This window comes from Myotis yumanensis, unplaced genomic scaffold, assembly GCF_028538775.1.
Source record: "Myotis yumanensis isolate MYYU_CA2020_CCGP unplaced genomic scaffold, mMyoYum1.0.hap1 SCAF_4, whole genome shotgun sequence".
NCBI classification, from domain to species: domain Eukaryota; kingdom Metazoa; phylum Chordata; class Mammalia; order Chiroptera; family Vespertilionidae; genus Myotis; species Myotis yumanensis.
Genome location: NW_027223755.1, coordinates 93,664,808 through 93,678,978, shown reverse-complemented (window position 1 = coordinate 93,678,978; position 14,171 = coordinate 93,664,808). Strand labels below are relative to the sequence as shown.

Here is a 14,171-nt window from a genome sequence, read left to right as displayed (position 1 = left end):
TGGTCAGCGGCTGCCCAGGCCACACAGCCAAGGAGACTCCCAGGCCCACTCTGGAGCTGGCAGTTCAACCCCCAGCTGGCTGGAACCTCGGCCCCTCCCACCGCCCACAGCACTCGGAGGGGACAGTGGCTTTGGCCTCTGTTTCAGGAAGGCAGAGGTCAGCTCAGCCTCCTGCCCTGCTATCTAGACAGCAGCCAGCCCGAAATATCCAGACGCCCGAGATGCCCTGGGGATGGCGGAAGCCCCTTTGCCCTGGGTTGGCCGGCTTTGTGCTCACTGTGGCTGGGGTTTCTGGGCACCAAGACAACTCTTGGCTCCGTCCAGAAATGACAAGAGGCAGGACACTGGGATTTGGCAGTGCTTCAGGGCAGAAGCCACAGAGAATGGTTCTGCCTGCTCAGCCCTGGCCCTCTCAGCCACTGAAATAATAATAACGCAACATTAACAACAGTGGTGGCCAACATTTATTGCCTCATGTGTGCCAGGCACTATTCTAAGCTCTCCACATGGATTAACTTATTCGTTCCTCAGGAAAACACTATGATGTAGCTGTTATAATTAGCCTCATTATTTATTTATTTATTTATTGTTAATTCTCACCTGAGGATATTTTTCCATTGATTTTTAAAGAGAGTGGAAGGGAGGGGGAGAGACACACAGAGAAAAACATCAATGTGAGAGAGACACATCAGTTGGTTGCCCCCCATACATGCTCCGACTAGGGCCAGAGATGGAGCCTGCAACCGAGGTACATGCCCTTGACTGGAATCAAACCCAGGATCCTTCAGTCCACAGGCCAGCGCTTTATTTACTGAGCCAAACCGGCAAGGGCTATATTTAGCCTCATTTTACAGGTAAAGAAAATAAGGTTCAGAGAGGTTAAGCAACTTCCCCAAGACCACAGAGCTAGGAAAGACTAGAGCTGGGATTTGAACCTAGGCAATCAGGCACCAGAGAAACCACCATATTGTCATATCTCAGTTTCTCTTCCCTTGTAGGGTGCTATTACTTTCAGGCTTGATGAGGAGATCAGTGCAAAGTCCTGGGGCCACCTGTGGCTTTGGATGCTGGTCATCCCCACGTGTCATTGCTCCGGGGTCCACAAAGTGGAACACATGTGAGCAGGCTGGGGACAGGGACGCAGAGAACAGAGTCACCCGTGAGTCCTGAAAGCGCCTCCCTTCGCCAAGCGCAGGAGGAACACTTGTCAGCGAGGTGGCCCGTCCTAAGGATGGGCAAGGACTATGATGCACTTTGCAGGTGACACATTAAAACGAAGGGATTTAGCCACATCATCCAGCTAGCAGGTGGAGAACCAGGGCTCAGACTCCAGCCTTCTGATTACCAGCCTGTCACTCACTGTTTTTAAATGGAGCAAGTATTCACCCAATGAGCATTCACTGAGTGCTGGCCACGCCCGGGCCCTGGTGATACGCGGATGAGCAAGGCAGGCTCCGTGTCCCTGAGGAGCGCTCAGGCGCAAGAAGAACAAGCAGGTGCCAATAAATGAACACGCTGTGATGACATGTGTGCTGTGCGCACACAGAGGGAGGTGTGACTAGCCCTGTGCTGGAGGTGGGCAGCATCATCAGGGCGTCCCAGAGGAAGTGACCTCGGAGCTAGGTGTCTGATGGGCAGGCAGGGCTGTGGGGACGGGGTGTTGTGGGCAAACGGAGCCAAATGCTCCGAGGCGCAGGAGCATGACCAGTGTGAGTAGGGTGTGTGCTGGGCAGGGCCCCGGGCTGAGCCAGAACTTAACGGGCCTTGGGAGCCTGCGTGTTACCCAGGACGCAGTGGGAGACGGGGAAGGTTTTTAGGCAGGAAAGTAACAAGATCTGCCTCTACAAGCAAAACATTGCACAGTCCGGCAGCCGGGTTAGAAGTGAACTGGGGAGCTGCTGGAGCAGCCCTGGTGAGAAATGAGGAGGGTCTGGACTAAGACAGGACAGGGATGTGGGCAGAAGGGAGAGACGGGGGGCTCCTCAGCAGGCGGAATCGCCAGGGCCTGCGCTGGGCGGAGGGACGGGCAGAGGACCCTGGGGGCCGTCTGCTTGTGCCAGAGTGGACGCTGGTTCCACTGATGCACTTGGACTGGGGCAGGAGGAGCACTGGCAGGACGAGGGTTTTCGAATGCCTGGTTAACAATGGTGGAAAAGGGTTGGGCAGTTGAAAATATGGGCGGGGCTGCCACTCAGGGGAAAACGGAAGCTGGGAACAGAAATCCAGTGTCATGGGTATGGATGGGAGACAAAACCACGGGGAGATATAAAATATTACCCGGGGAGAAAGTGCTGGCAGAGAGGAGAGGTGAGGAGGAAAGGCCCACGAAGGAGACAGCGATGAGGGCACAGTGTGGGGAGGAAACAGGAGCGGTGGGGGGACCCAGAAGGCAAGAGAGGAGAGACGAGGAAAAAACACATCATGATGGAAAATGAGCTCATTGGCAAAGTTGGTAATAATTTTGGTGAAGTGAACTAAGGCCCTTCTTTATTCTCCTCCCTGCGACCTGATGGTATGTGAACTTGGGTATTATGGCCTCTCCCGCTGGGGTCAGGGACAGTGCCCGGTTTATAGATGGTGCTCAGCAAATGTGTGTTGAATGAATGACTAAAGGAACCAGCTTTCAAGGAGCTACAGAGCTAAGAAGAAGTCAAGAAAGGACCTAGACTTTTCTTCCAAGTCTGACAGTAAAAGAAGGAAGAAATGTTTATCAGGTGCCTGGAGGCCCTTCCCAAAGAGGAAACGCAGCCCCGATGGCTTCACCGGTGAATTCCGCCGCACACTGAAGGAAGAATAATACCGGCTCCGCATAAACTCTCCCAGAAAATGGAAAAGGGGATACCTCCCAACTCATTCTATGAGGCCTGCAATACCCTGATCTCAAAAGCAGGCAAGACGTTGTTAAGAAAAATGCAGATCAGCATCTCTCCTGTTCATAAGCACCAAGGGTTTTAGTAACATTTTAACAAACCGAATCCTTCTGACAAGAGGTAAAATGCATTCCCCACCCATTGAGTCCTGGCTGCCCCTGGAAGGGCAGGGGTCTCCTGTGCCTGTCCCTGTGCCCTAACCCAGCCCGCCCCCAGCTGACCCAAGCCCACTCGGCCCACCTGCAGAATCAGCCATTGCATTCGGGATGGTTTGTTACACAGCAAGTGCGAACTGATACAGGGGAAACACTGCTTTATGAGACTCAGGGTTCCTCAAGGACGGAAACCCTGTCTTACTCATCTTCATACCCCCAGTGCCCAAGGTTACTCAGCACATACTTGTTGAATGTCTGCTAGTTTGGGCAGCTCTTAAAAGGGCTAATAACCACCATCCTGCCAATGACTGCTACCTGACCCCCTCAATTAAAGAGCTCCCGCTGCCTGCTGTCATCCCAGGAGCTCCCTGTAATTATGCCGCCCGGCAAACACACAGCCCAGCCCAGGAAGGGCTGATGCTGTATCTGCAGGCGCACATGTCAGTGTGGGGTGAGGTGGATTCGGATTAGGTGGCTGGGGGTGAGGCAGGTGTCAGACTCAGGGTGCTCTCATCCTCACAGCCTCTGGGTTAGGAATATTCCTCCCGCCACAGAGCGCCTTGTATTAGTGGCATTTCCTTTAACAGCCTAAGTGACAAGAGCCGTCCTTTTTATAGATGGATTTTGCCAGCAAGTTAGGGACCAGGAATCACCTCCTACAACTCAGCCTCAAGACCAGGAAGCCAGGCCGCCACCGCCGTGTAAATTCACACAGGAAGGGGACGAAGGGGAGAAGACCAACAGGAAGTAATGTGTACAAAACTCGGCGAGAGCTCAGATGGAGCCAGACTGGACTGTGGCCCAGCAGGTTGGCCACTCACTGCCTCAGTTTCCTCATCTGTAAAATGGGGATGACAATGGCACACCTCCCTCCTAGGACTGTTGGGTGATAACAGAGTGGACATGCTTAGAACAGCATCTGTATATAACAAGTACATGTACCAGTCGCGACCAGAATCTCAGTGAGGTTTCTCAGAATTGCCACGCCGGTCCCTTCTGCTCCCCAAGAGCCAGCGTTCTCTCCTCCTGTCCCCCGCCACCACTCTCAGGTGGCAGCCACCAAGTGGAAATGACCACCAGAGCTGTCTCCCAGAGGGAAAGAAGTGCAAACAGACAACAGGACGCTCGAGATGTGCGGACAATTAGGGGGTATTTCCGGCACCGTCCCCGCTATGCCTACGTCCATGTTTTCCAAATCAGTCATCCCTGCACCACCTTCAGAAGGTCAGGCCTATCTGTGTACCACCTGTGTTACTAGTAACTGACTTTTAAGACTCACATCGTTATAAAAGGAAACCTTATATCAAGACTGGAAATGGAAAGTCAGCCGTTGCTGCCCTAAGTAGGTGGTGCCGGGGAAGAGAAATACAATGAAAACAAAACGGTGTTATTAGATTCCAGCTAAAAACTGCTGCTTCGGAGAGCTGTGCGTCCCAGCCAGCTTTTCTCTCTCTTTGCTGAAACAGGAAATGTCACACGTGTTTCAGGAGTTTTAAAGACACTTTTGCACAAAACGGACAGTTTCTCCTTGGAGGGTTAGAAGGGAATTTTAAAGGGAATATCTGAAAGATTCTATTTTACTTAATGCTGTGTGTCTGGCCCACCTGAAGTACCTGTGATCCTTAATTTTATGGGTCAACTTGGCTGGGCCACCGTGTTTCTGTGGGGGTGTTTCTTGGATGAGATTAGCATTTAAATTGGTGAGCACTGAGAAAAGCAGCCTGCCCTCCATACTGCGGGGGGGGGGGGGGGGGGCTCATTCAATCAGCTGAAAGCCTGAAGATAACGAAAAAGCCAACCTTGCCTAGGTCCTGCAGGCCTACCTGGCAGATTTTGGACTTGCCAGCCTCCATACTTGGGCGAACCAGTTCCTTACAGTAAATCTCTCTTTATAACACACAGCAATTGGTTCTGTTTCTTAGAGAACCCTGCCTAACACAGCACCTCTCTGTAACCTGAGAACAGCTAGGTCCTGCCCTTTACCTGGGGGCTTGGAGGGACTGACAGGAAGGGATTCCTGCCAGGAAACACTCAAGAGCAGGGCAGATACTGAGCCAGCTGGGGAGCGATCCCTGTGACCCTGAAATCACACTGGAACATTTCCCCATTGGCATGTCTGGAGGCCTGCGAGGTCACCCTGCTAGAAAGAAAGGCAGTCCCAACACCTCCCCTTTCCAACTGGGGCACCTCTGATGACATTGTGTCTGCAGCTATGGCACTGTCCAGCCATGGCATTGGGAACCTGACCCCACACAATGAGAACTGTGAACTCATGCAGTCTCAGCTGAAAGGCACGGTGTGGTCATGCAGAGCCGCCCTGACTCATAGCCTCTGCCTGGGTTATTTTTATAGCTTCCAGTTTCCATCTGTATGTGCCCCCGGATTGGGGACCTCGCCACTTCCCAACATCCCATCTGGTTTGGGGGCCCTAAACTTTAGAACACGGCTTTCCAAACCTCAGTCATTTGCCAACCACCCTCTCAAGGTATCACTGTAGGATTTCACTTCATCTTTGTCTTAAAATAAACCCACTCTTTAACATAAATACATGTGTTTTAAAAAGAAATCTGGTCCTGCTGGTGTGGCTCAGTGGTTGAGCATCAACCCATGAACCAGGAGGTCACGGTTTGATTCCCAGTCAGGGCACATGCAGGGTTTCAGGCTTAATCCCCAGTAGGGGGCATGCAGGAGGCAGCCGATTGATGACTCTCTCTTATTACTGACTAGAGGCCCGATGCACAAAATTTGTGCAAGGGGCTCGGCCTTCGCGGACCCAGCCTGCCCTTGCAGCCCCGGCCAGCCCTCGCAGTCCCGGCTTCGTCTGGAAGATTGTCTGGCTGTTCGGTCTAATTAGCATATTAGCTCTTTATTATATAGGATGTTTCTATCCCTCTCTTCCTCTCTCTGAGATCAATAAAAACATATTTTAAAAAAAGAAATCTGGCTCCCTGGAAATGGAAACTCGGCACCACTTGCCACAAATAGAGATTGACTGTAAAATAAATGGCCCCTCTGCTAACCCCTTCACAAGTTCTGGTTCAATGCTGCTGTCTGCAGAAGGGCTGAGCTGAAGACCTGCCCTGTCTGGTGATAGAAAAAAACCAACAAGAGTCAAAGAGGCATCAAGAGTTTAGCAGCAACGAAGGGTTTCCCTTTGATGGAAACAAAACGTTTAAAGACAAAAAGGAAACCACTTCTCCCCGAGTGATTTAACATTGTTTAATGACGTTCCAGCACCACCTAAAATCACTCCAGCATCGCGACTCCCACCCCGTGGTAATACATTGATTTCCAGTTCTGTCTCGGGTGGTCCCCACCCAGGGAACCACAGCGCACATGCCTTCCCTTCCTTCCAGCCCCTGCCTGTCCCAAGGCCTTCAGCGGGGCCTCACTTCCATCCAGGAGCTCGGAACCCATCAGGTGCTCTAGACCTCCACCAGTGGAAGCTTCTTAGGGAACCAGGACAGGACGGAGCATTGAATTAAAATGAAGACATTAGAATGCTCTTACACTGTTGGTAGGACCGTGAAATGGCGCGGCCACTATGGAAAGCAGTCTGGCTGCTCCTCAAACAATTACACAGAGTGACCACATGACCCAGCAATGCTACTCCTAGGTATGTACCCAAGAGAAATGAAAACACATGTCCAACAAAAACTTGCACAGTGCATATAGCAGCATTATTTACCATGGCCAAAAGGTAGAAACAACCCATACGTCCATCCACGCATGAATGGATAAACAAAATGTGTTGCATCCATACAACAGAATAGGATTAGGTCATAAAAAGTCTAATAGTTATGCTACAACATAGATGAACCTCGAAGATATTACACCAAGTGAACTAAGCTAGACTCAAAAGGCCACACGGTGTATGATTCTATTTATATAAAATGTTCAGAAGAGGCAAATCCATACAGACAGAAAGATCAGTGACTGACCAGGGCTGAGGACGATGGGGAAAAGGGGGGGGGTATCTAAAGGGCGTCGAGTTTCTTTATGAAGCGATGAAAATGTTCTCAAAGGGACTCTGGTGATGGCCACACCTATCTGCGGCACCACTAAAACACACTGAATTGTACGCTTGAAAAAACTCATTTAAAAAGAGATTTCAGACAATAAAATGGGGAGCTCTGAGTTTCCTGGGGGCTGACACACAAGGACACCTGAGAGCCATTGGCAGCCCCTAGTGTGAAAGGGAAGGTAGATACCGCAGGGCCTAGAGGCCAGACATCCTCATCCCACACCCTCAACCGACCACCCACTCCCAAGGCCTGGTTCTGAGCCAGCCCCTCACTTCCCAGGATGTCCATCTGTCCTGAGTACAGAGAGTATACAGTAGGCACTACTCGAGGACATGAGGACATGGACCACCCAGTCCCGGCCCTCACAGAGTGCCCCAAAGAAATAGGGGGTGGGCTAGTACCCCAAACCTTAGTTAGTGCCCCTTCCTTCTCCCCAATGAACCCAGCTTGCTTCCCACTCAGGGCAGCAGGATGTTTGCCGAGCAATTCCCCCTTTCGGGGAAGGTCTTAGATCTTGGGGTGTCTAGCTGCTTCTCTGTGTTCAGCCTCAACTTCAAAGTCCCCTCCTTAGAGAAGCCTTCCCAGACCAGCCAATCGAAGTGACTCCTGTTTTATTTTCTTCAAATCGCTGAACATCATCTGCTATTTCCCTATTACTTTCTATTCACTTTTTTGGTCTCGCCCCTCTAGACTGGAAGTGCCCCGCGGGCAGGGATTTATGTCTGTTTGGTCACTGCTGTGTCCCTGATGCCCAGCACGGTGCCTGGCACCCAGGCAGCCCCAGAGCAGGGAGGAGGTGAAGACTGAAGAACCTCCAGGGAGCAAGGCTCGGCGTCCTCCTCTCCCAGACATCTCTGGGTCAGGGGCTTCTCGGAATTCTCAGGGGAAGGGAATGCTGAGTGCATCACAGCTGGGGGGTGGGGGTGGGGGGTGGGCCCCTCATCCAGCCAAGGGGACCAGGTGGGACACCAATAGTGTCAACACGGCCACCATTATCATTTCTACCCATCTGTGTACCAACTGTACTGTTCATTGCCCAGAATTATCATTAAAGTACATCAGTTTAATAAGTCATAAATGGAAAATCAGTATCACTTGCCAAGTGATGGACGTTTTAGTAATATACTTTAAAATAAATATGAGCGTACTGCAGTTTTCACGGCCTGCATAGAATTCATCTCCAAATGCCTGTGTGCAGACCATACTCTGGGCGTGTCGAGGATGAAGCCTCTTCTGGTCTTAGAAGAATGTGACCCCATGTCATGTTGATATAAATGGACACTGACCATACCACTTGGGCCTGTCTCGGCTCCAGGCAGAGCCAATGGCAGGAGGGAGAGGGAGTAGCTGCCGATCCTAATTCTCGCTCACGGTCCCTAACCTTTCCCCAAACTCTTCCCTCCCCATCCCCTGCAGCCTCCTCACTGGGGTTGGCTGGAAAGCAGGAAGCTGCCTAAGACCCAGGGTTAGTCACATGAACAGAGACCTACTATGCGCTTATTGCATGCTTAGCTCTGTGCTGGGTGCTGGAAACATCCTGTGAACTCGACAGGCGGGGGTCCCTGCACCAGCAGCTCTGGCCTCCCTTATTACGCAGAGACCATCAGAAACAATGGAACCGAATGCCATTGGGACAGGGGGTTCCTGTGTGAAGTAAGATTCCCCCTGGGTGTGGGCGCCTGTTCTCGGTGATCAGGCTGCTGCGGGGCCTTCGGGGCTGAGACAGCCGACCCTGGGTGAGAAATGCTCGTCTCCCGGACACTCACCAGAACATCTGCCACAAAGGAACTTTCCTGGCCCAAAGGACCAGGATTGCTTCAAGAGGAGAGCACACACGTCTGCTTTTAAAGAGAGGGACGTGGCCGGAATACGCCCGATGGAACAGAGTCTGTGGGGTCCACGGTCTTGGATTCAAATCCCGACACAGTCACTGTGCGTGTTTAAGCCACATTTTTAGGACTCCGTTTTTTTCCATCTATAGAACAGGGATAAGAGTCCCTACCTCAGGGGGTCATTACTCATTTTAACTGAGATAAAGGTTGGAAAGCACGTGGCCAGTAAACGGCGTTGCATCCTATAAATGCTATAATAACAGCATGATAATTATTTTCATTGCTGCTGATAACACTGGCAAAATCTAAGTCATTCTTCCCTGCTCTCAAACACCAACGAGACCCAGGTCTGCTTCTGAATTCTCTTCCAAGCCCGGACTCCCAATGGTCTCCAGGACACCCTGACAAGGACCTCATGATGGCGCTCTTAACACACCCCAAGGGTACTCACTGTTGTCCCCCTGCCCCCGCCCGCCACTTGTCTATTAGCAGCACCCAGACCCCAGATGGGAAACCCATCACACCCATGAGGTGTCCACAATGAGGGCAATGTTCCATGGGGACTGGATGGCACCCCCGGATTTAAGCCCCCATTACGTGTCCCTGGGTTACTGCACAGCCCTACCCAGACTCTCTGTCCAGAGCCTCCACCATGCAGCCCATCTTCTAAAGCTCCCCGCCCCCACTCCTGCAAAACGCCCCATATTATTATTGAGCTTCAGGTACACAAGTAACCCATGAATATATTCTCTGTTGTAGATAAGAGTGGAGTCCCTGTGCCCGCTCCTTCCACACCTCTCACCAGAGGCAACCACTTCTATCTATTTTGATAAATCCTTCCAGACGTTTTTCTGTGTATACACGTAATACGTATGGATTACAGGAATACAGATGAAATACAGCTAGTACTTGTTTGTTGCTATACACAGAGCCTATTTTCCCACATATTGCTTTGCTACTTGCTCTTTTTTAAAAATTCAACCGTGTCTTACAGATCTTACCACATTGGTACAGGGATGAACCTGCAGCCAAGTGCTAAGTGACTTGTAGGCAAGTCACTCCACCTCTCGGAGTGGCCCTGCTGCTGTCACAGTGGGATGGTCTAAGGCTGTCGTGCTCCTGAAATTCTCCAACCTCAGTCCCTGGCTGCCCCGGATGCTGAGAGCTCTTACCCCTCCCGGGAGTCCACCTGAGGCTCTGCTGCCTGGGAGAGCCCAAGTGACTGGGACAGAAAACGTCACAGTCACCACCAGCGCCCCCACCGTGGGGATCAGGTTACCAGCTCGGCGCTCACGCTGGGTGGCAGCTCTGCCTCTGATATTTTTAGCCTCCCCCTTCGGCCTGTCCCTAACAAGAGCCAGATGCATCTGCCGATTCCCGCCAAAGCTGGTCCTGCCGAAACTGCAGTCTTTAAGGAACTCCTGCAGGAAGCCAGGCTGGACCACTCCTCGAGGGGAGAAAGGGGGAATGGGGGCCTCCTCTCCCAGCCACCCCCCCCCAGACCCTATTCCTTCCCTGGACAAGCTGAAGCCAACAACCAAGAGTCAGGCCTCTAGTCCTGGCTACGGTGCCAGCTGTCCTCTTTCCCCATTCCAGCTGCTGCTGCCAATCGCCCGCTTTTCCAAACCCAGAAGATATCCCCGAGGGGCTCCCACACAGGCGTCCGGTCGCCGACCTGACCTTTAACTGCCTCTTCTGGAAGGGTTCTGCTCCCCAGTCCCAATGCCGAGGACCCCACCCCACCTTTGGGTGATGCGGCCACCACCCCCACCCTGCGTTCGCCCCAGAGCCTATGTCAGCTGGGCAGCAACCACATGTTGCAACACACACAATTTTCTGCCCCCCCCCCCCCCACCCCGCCCCCGAAGGTGGCTGGACTCCTGCCTCCCAAACAAACCCCGCCAACCAGCCAGCCAGCAGTCCACTGCCATCCCATCTGGCCGGGAAAGGCATTCCTATGTTTTTGTCTCGACAGACTTCCCTTCCTGGCCATGACTGGCGGGGTTGACTGTGACAAAGAGAGGCCTTCACTCTGCCCCCGTCAGCCAGGAAGGCCCCAGAGGGCAGGGCGGCATGTGCCTGGGATGCAACACTGACCAGCTGAGCCTCCCTCTGAATCAATCACCCGTAGCTGGGAAATTGAGTGTGCCACATGCACGCGGTTTTAGCTCCTGTGAAAAAGATATCGTGTGAGAGACAGAGAAAGGATATGTAGGTGAAACACGCTTAAATCCCAGGAAGAAAGGGCCTTACAAATTACTTGTGCGTGTCGTGTGAAGGGGGTGGCAGGGAGGACTGAATGGATGTGCCCTGTGTTTATGAGATGCCAGGGAATCCTGCTTGACCCTCAAGAGTTGTGCCCTGACCTGGGGCCCTGCCAGCCAGAGAGGGCACGGCCCCTCCCCTCTGGGTGGGGCAGTGCAGTGTCAGCTCCCAAGCTCCCTGCCTGGCCCTGGCCTCACCCACCCCGCTGGCCACCTCTGAGGCACAAACACCTGTCCCGGGATTTCAGGAGAATCAAAATTTCCTCATGGGACAGACAGAGGCAGCTCCAGGCTGTATGGCCTGCTCTCTGCCTCCCACCCCCACTCCCCAAGTCCAGGCGGGGGTAGAGGTGGCAGATCCAAAACCCTCAGTGGGAAAACAGGTTCTGCACCTTCCTGCCACCCCCACACCCCTCCCTAGGCTGTGGGCTTGGCATTTGGGCCCTGATTTCTCCAGAAGGGTCTCCCCCATTCTCCACACCCCACCTGGACATCTCCAGGTGGAGAAAAGGGGTGGTCTTGCAGGGGAGGGGGTGCAGGTGGAGGTTCCAAGTCTGGCTCTGGGCATTGCTAGCTCGGGGACCTGCAATACTGACTGGCAGTCTCAGCCAGGCTCCACATCTAGGAGTGAGAGGCTCTGGGAGAACGGGAGCGTGTGGGCGCCCCAGCGCTGCAAAGGCTCCGCCAGCTTTGGTTTCCATCTCTGTCCCTTGAGGACTCCTGGGGAAACCAGGCTCCAGCCCCTTCCTCATCCTCCGTCCACTTCCTCATCCCAAGGCCAAGTTCCAGGGGGAAGTGGCCAGCAACAGTGAGCGCCTCTGGGATTTCTAACCGATTCAGTGTAGAAGTGGCTGAAGACTTTTTAAAAACGTTATGGTAAAATATACCTAATATTTTAACCACCTACAAGTGTGCAATTCCGTGGCATTAAATACATTCACAATGTCGTATAACCATCACCACGATCTAGATCCAAAATGTTTTCACCCTTCCCAACAAAAACTCTGCACCCATTAAGCCATAATCCCCACTCCCCTTTCCCAGCTCTGGTAACCTCTACTCTACCTTCTGCGCCTAGGAACTTGCCTATGGCTAGGGCACCTCGTGTGAGTGGACTCACCCAGTATTTGGGCTGCCTGTTTCTTACGGCCCTCTCCAAGGCCATTGCCTGTCACTTTTCAGGCTGGTCTCTGCATTTCCCACTCAAATAAGCTACAAAATCACACCACCACCGCCGCCACCGCCGCCGCCAATCCCACATACACATCTTTGGAGCTTGGGAGGGGGCAGTGCCCTTAACCCCAAACCTGAAACTAAGCTGTCAGCCTTGTTTCAAAGTAAGGACTGGGTTCTGGGGCCTGGAGGGAGGGCTTTCCTCTGTGGGGCCTCCCTCAGGTCCAGGTGCCCAAGACTAGTCTCCACCTATGAGTCCCCATGACGGCCCCAAATGAGGACCTCACGGGAGTGTATTCAGCACCCTGTATAACTCACACCTGAACTCTCGTTCCCTCTTTCTCTGGAACCCATGGGCGGGCCCTAAAAGCCCCGAAAGCCCCAGGAAGGCTAAGGTGGGGAGGGGCAGAGGCGTCCTCCAAGCAGGGCCTTGAGGCTCCTCCACCGCCCCAGACCGAAGAAAGTAGCTCCACGCCGTAGGGCGGCGCAACCGAGCCGCCGCCCGGGCCGAAAAGATTGCGCTGCCCCGCACGACCCACCGACCCGGCCTGGGCGCAGCCAGTCCCGCGCGCGCTGGGAGGCGGGGGGCCGTGCTGCCAGGCGCTGTGGACCCTCACGAGACAGGAGGGCAGCCTTGGACTCCTCCCCAAACTTTTCCCGCCCGCCCGGGCGCTCACGGAGAGGGAAGCAGTCCGGGGGTGGGGAGGTGGAACTCCGAATCCCCAGCGAGTGGGGCACCGGCGGGAAGCCTGCGTCCCCGTAATCTGGCGGAGGAAGGGTGGATTTTCGGCAGGGAGGGGCCTCGACCCCACCCTGCTCCCTACCAACTGCAGGGACCCCCCCTTCCCCCGCCGGGTCCAGTACGTGCCGGGCCCGCGCGCGCGCTTCCCGAGCGCACACCGCCCCGAAGCCCGACGAGGGGCGCGCGGCCCCCGGGCGCCATCCCCACTCACCGGGCGCTGGCGGCGGGACCGACCGACGGGCTGGGGCGCGAGGCGAAGGAGCCTGACTGTTTTGAAGCTCTGAGCTGGGACTGCGCGCCCTCCCTCCTCCCTCTCGGTGGCGCGGAGCCTCCTCCCCACGGCCCCCTCTTTCTCCGATCCCGCCTCCCGGGGCGTGATGTCAGGAACCGGGAGAGCGGAGTGGGAGGGGCCGCAGGAGGTGGGTGGGGGACCCCGCAGAGAAAGGCCGGAGCCCTGGGAGGGCACCCCCAGCCCCAGCCCTGCCTGCTTCCTGCGCAGCGCTGCCAAGTTCAGGGCGGATTCCGTAGCGTAGCCGCGGGAAGCGGGAGACTGGGAAGGAAGTTCCTTGGAGCCGGGTCTCCCTCTTTGAGCTCGCCCGCCCAGGTTCCTCGCCTCTCCTCTCCTCTCTTCTCTTTTCTCCCCCCTCCCTTCTCTTCCCTTCGGGGAAGGGTTAAGAACAGGGTTCTGGAATTGGACTCCGTGCCTCAGGACCCCCTCTCTGACACTTTCCTTAGCTGGGTGGTCTTGCCTGTAATCTTTCCTGCCTCGGTCTCTCTTCTTTCCACACAGGACCGCTTTCCTTGGGTGGTTGTAAGGCCTGGCCCAGAGTCAGTGCCCAATAAATGTGAGCTGCTGGTATTTTTATTATCTGACATAGTCCCGACCTTGCTGGGGCCACCGGGAACCTAGTCCTGGGGTTCCTCCAGAGTCCCCCGTTCACTGACCCCCTACTCACACAAACCACTACCCATAGCCTCTGAACCCACAGTCCTGGAATTTATTGTCCCTGGAAATGACAATTAGAAGGAACTGGCTTTCTTTCCAGCCTCAGTTTTCCCCCCTGGTGGGAGTAGGGAGGCAGAGGGGAGAGGGGGGGAGAAGGGGAAATT

At 54.1% G+C, this 14,171-nt stretch overlaps 1 protein-coding gene across 1 annotated transcript in view; it reads right to left on the bottom strand.

Annotated features, from left to right (window-relative positions):
* EMP2 (epithelial membrane protein 2) overlaps positions 1–13,411 on the bottom strand; it is a 34,039-nt gene extending 20,628 nt beyond the window's left edge. Inside the window, exon 1 of the mRNA XM_070412993.1 lies at positions 13,273–13,411. The gene's annotated coding sequence lies outside the window, so the exon portion shown is untranslated. The remainder of the gene's footprint in view (positions 1–13,272) is intronic.
* Positions 13,412–14,171: the final 760 nt, after the last annotated feature.